The sequence below is a fragment of the Octopus bimaculoides genome, chromosome 19, assembly GCF_001194135.2.
Source record: "Octopus bimaculoides isolate UCB-OBI-ISO-001 chromosome 19, ASM119413v2, whole genome shotgun sequence".
Lineage (NCBI taxonomy): Eukaryota > Metazoa > Mollusca > Cephalopoda > Octopoda > Octopodidae > Octopus > Octopus bimaculoides.
Window position 1 is genome coordinate 21,813,381 of NC_068999.1, and position 5,219 is coordinate 21,818,599.

Here is a 5,219-nt window from a genome sequence, read left to right on the forward strand (position 1 = left end):
AAACGAACCAGTGCACTAAAACTCGTAATTTCTTCAGCCATGTAATTTATGATGCTTTAAAAGCCCCTTAAATAACAATTCTTTTTAAAAAGTAAAAAATTGATCTCTACTTTTTTTAGGCCTCACTTTTCCTACTTTTTTCTCTTAAACATTTTTAATTTTCACTTTTTTTTTTTCTTTTTCTTTTCAGACATATATTCTTCAGCTACGGAAGCAGTGACCCTCCCATTTATCGCAGCATCCAGAGTGTGAGGGTGTGCAAAGGAGTTACAGACCGTGGCGTCCCTGATGAGGCACCTACCTCTTACCCAGGGACAAAGTGTAAGACCATCTGGTCTCTTCCCATCACTTCTGAATATTCCCGCTAACTCCAGGACTGAGGAAATATTAACCCGATCCACGGCCCGATTAATGTTAGATTTAGCTCGATGTGACGAGCGAAACGACTGGTATTTAGGCAGCAAGACAAAGCATGAAGGCCTGTGGGGCCAAGGGGCCAAACACAGCGACAGGTCATCAGCATAGAGGAGCTCCCAGGGGCAACCTGTCTTGAATTCCTCTATTATTGCTTGGAGGACTATGATGAATAAGAGGGAGTTGAGGGTTGATCCTTGGTGAACCCCTACTTCTTCCTAGAATTCTTCACTATACTCATTGCCGACCCTTACCTTACTAACGGCATCCCTATACAGCTCTTATTAACCACTCATCGATCCCCAGTTTCCGCATCGCTTACCAGATAAGGGATCAGGGGACCCTATCAAAGGCTTTCTCTAAGTCAACAAAAGCCAAGTGTACGGGTTTATCTTTGGCTGGGTATTTCTCCTGCAGTTGCCTTACCAGGAATATAGTATCAGTGGTGCTTCTACCTGGCACAAAACCAAACTGCATCTCATCTAAGCAGACTCTCTCTCTAATTAGTTGGGCTATGACCCTCTCCATGAGCTTCATCACCTGATCCAGCAGTTTGATACCCTTGTATCTATTTCTATCTAAAGCATCACCTTTACCTTTGTAACAATTGACTATGATGCTGCTACGCCAGTAATTTGGTATGACTCCTTCGTGAACTGTCTGGTTTACAATACAGATGACTAGACCATAACCCACACTACCAGATATTTTAAGCATACATTTCTCTCCTGTAACATCACAATTTACTCTCACACATTGTCTTGAAATCCGAAATACTTCAGTTCTTTGGTCCTCACGTCGCTGAACATTGGCAAACTTCTTTTCTGCTTCTCCCTTGGCTATGTATACCTATTGTCCAGCCTCCCTTTGTCTATCTGGTATAGTTCCCTACCACCCCCACTCTTCCAGGTTTTCCAGGCCTGTTTCTTTGCTCTAATGACCTAGAAAAACAAAAGACGAAGACAAGTGTATGAAAAACAAGCAGGTGCATTAGTTTGGGGTTCGGGGAAATGGAAAAGTCTCTTACGTTTCGAGCTTATGCTCTTCAACAGAAAGGTATAAAAGAAAATAACCAGGGAGAGAATGAAAAAAAACTTGTAGATTTAGCGGTCAATCATGGCGAATGATTAGAGAAAAAGTTTGAAAGAAGAGGTTGGAAAGAAGGGAGATAATAAAGTGCTGGCGATCCCAAATGAAGGTGCGTGTGTGTGTGTGAATAGTGGCTAGTGACTCTGACGTGTGTAAGTGAGTGCGTCTGTAACGTGTAGCTGCTCATATAGTGGTATGTGGTGTGAATGCAGTTTTGTAGTGGTCAGTGCTAGTGGGTGGGGTAGTATCAACGAGGAGAGGAAGGGGTACGAGCAACGGCGGGGAGAAAGGGCAGAAGTACGGTCAACGGAACGTGCCCTGGCAAGGGCAGTGTGGCTAGTGGTGAGGGGATATCCACGAAGGATGAAGTGGCAAAACATGAGTTGAGGCTGAGTCTCAAAGTCATGGTTGTCACTGCAGAGCCTGTGCAGATGGAAGAATTAGGAGTAAGGGATGGAGAGCTTGGTGTGGGTAGGGTGAGAGGAGGAGAAGTTAAGGCTGGAGTGTGAGTCAGTGTGTTTGTAGTGGATGGAGGTAGTGAGAGCGGAGTGGTGTATACTGACAGAAATGTCGAGAAATTCGAAAGAAGAGTTAGAAATAGTGCAGGAGAATTCGAGGATAGGATGGAAGGTTTGGACGAAAGAGAGGAAGAGGTCTAGTTGTTCAAGGGAGAGTGAGGTCGCACCGATACAGTCGTCGATATAACGACCGTGTAGTTCGGGAGTGGGACCGGTGAATCGTGTGAAAATTTGGGTCTCAACGATGTGTGTGTGTGTGTGTGTGTGAAGGCGGTACTCCAAGATAGCCGCAGTCAAATGATTACAACAAGTAAAAGAATATACATATGCTTGTACGAAGTAGAAACGCTAAGCAGTGTTGTGTATAAATAGAAATTTATTATCAGTTCAAATATAGTTGGGGCATATTTGAAACCGTAAGGAAGTGTAGTAACGCCGTGCGCATGCGTGAAATTAAACAAGCAAGCGTTCCCGCTCAGTTCACGCTCTTGCTGGCCAGCAATAGAGCATGGACGTGTCAAGCAGTGTCTCCAACACCCAACTCTGGAGACAGTCTCTTTACGTGTACAGCTGTCACTCTCCATCTTTCGGACTTACGCTCGACAGCTCGCTCACATCTACATAACAACGTCCCAACAACAGAAGCTGTAACAACAAGAACTAAAGATGTATATATTTACCACCTGAATAAAATGTTGTTTAAGTTGATAGTCTGGAGTTCAGCGTTCCGTTATATTCTTTAACTTTATATAGGAAAGTCAGGTATACATCTAATGATGTATAACCAACTTTCCTATAGAAGCTACTGACTGTATTTTGTCGAGGAGAAAATTTCTCTTGGTAAACAAACACACTTAGTCCTCTCTTTCAGCTTCAACCACTTCCAAAGGCATGCATCCATCAGTCTGGTTAGAGAACACTTCGAACTGACTGCGTATATTTACACCTATTTGTCTACAGCGACAAAGTTGTGAAAGCTATATGCATATAAAATTTTGGGGGCCAGAAGTTGCAAATGGCAAATAGAATTAGCTAATGAAAAACCAAAAGAAATATAGCTTTCTGGAAGCAATTAACGCGAAAAATGACTAAAAATAAATACACTTCAAGGGGAAGGATTCTGCTTTCAGTTCGCCATATAACCCCTCAATTTTTTTTTTCTGATTTTGGCGGGTGTTTTCATACATATATCCTGTACGAAGTAGAAACGCTAAGCAGTGTTATGTATAAATAGAAATTTATTACCAGTTCAAATATGGTTGGGACATATTTGAAACCGCAAGGAAGCTACTGACTGTAATTTTGTCGTGGAGAAAATTTTTCTCCATAGACAAACACACTAAGTCAGTTCGAAGAGCTACCTAATCAGACTGATAAATGAAAGCATTTTGGAGTGGTTATCTCCCTTCCAGCATCAACCACTTCCAAAGGCATCCATCCGTCAATCTGGTTAGAGAACGCTTCGAACCGACTGCGTATATTTACACCTATATGTCAACAGCGACAAAGCTTCTCCGTGACAAAATACAGTGAGTGACTTTCTTAGGGCTTCGAATTTGCCCCAAGCATATTTGAACTGGAGATCTTTTCTGTTTGCCTTCACTTTTTGAAGTCTTAAAATTAAATAAAAATTTTCAAATTTCATCTATTGATGTAATTTTTCAGGCTGAATCTCAGGCTTGAAATCTTTTCTGCTTAGTTTTCACTTTCCAGCTTATTTGATTTTGTTCCAGCTGATTTCAAAGTTGGTTTATTAATGTAGTTTTGTATGCTAAATATTGAAGTGCAATTGATTTTCGCCATAAATCAATGAAGAAACAGTTTATAATTCTTAAAGTTTGCAAATTTGAGGTAATTATGGCCAATTTAAAACCAGAGACATATAGGTGCCTGTTTCCATAATAACAAGCTAAGCTTGTGGAACTTTCCTATGTAACTCTCGATGAATCTACATTCTTTTTAATCTTCTTTCTTTAATTTTTTTAAAAATCACACTTTAAAATACAGGCCGAATTTTTGGTTTCAATCCCAGCAATAGACCATGAAAAGTGTTTATTGTGACAAAGATATTGAAGAACAGTAGAAAACAGGATTTGGAAGCTGTCATTTTGTTCGTGACCAAAATCTTAGGACGACAAAACATCCATGGCAACATTACGAAAACAAAACATTTAATGCAAAAAAGATAAACAAACTTCGAAGTTTTTAACACACAATTATTGTTAAAGGTATATATATAAATATAAAATTTTGTGCCAGACGTTGCAAATGGCAAATAGGATTAGCTAATGAAAAACCACCTTTACATGGGCAGCTCGATTAATTAATTTTCTTTAACTCAACACTTTGAAACTTCGGACACTGGTAGAATGTGTCATATAGAACATCTTTTACTCTTAGCGTTGTTGAGAAAAGTTTCTATTTTCGAAGTTATTTCGTGTTAAAGTTGTCATATTTCGGTAATTTCAACCAATCAATGACGTGTATTCAGCTGAATAAAATTACAGCTGTTGTTTGTCAACACACTAACACACATTTGCACTCACATACACACATATATAGATACACACGTACATGAATATATATGTTTTATGTTTTCACACATCGCCGATGTTAATGTATTTTTGTGTATGTACGTCATTACATCAGTTTAAATGCAGAGTTATCCTCAGCTGCATAAATAAATAAAATAAATAGAATTTATTTATTCAGTCGGACACAATTGTATAATTTTACCTAAATCCTCTAAGAGGGTAAGAAGACAGACAAAGGAAGCCCAACGATAGACTTAGTTATATTAATGTGGGTTCCTGCCATCCTCCCATAGTGTTTAAAAATTTAGTTAAAAACATTAGCAAAAGAATTTCTAGCCTCTTCTCTGATAGGGACATTTTTAATAGCGTTGCCCCAGTATATAATAAGGCTCTAAAAGATAGTGGATTTAGCGAGGAAATAACCTACACACCTGCCACCAGTCCAATAATAAAGAAAAGGAAACATAGGAATAGGAGAACTATCTGGTTCACACCCCGCTACTCATCCGAAATAACCTTTAATATAGGCAAGTATTTCTTGGCACTGATAGATAGACATTTTCCAGTCAACCAGAAAGCTCTTCAATAGACATAACTTAAAAATCAGTTTCAGCTCAACTACTAATTTTAAAAATATAATCGCACACAACACACAAAAACCACA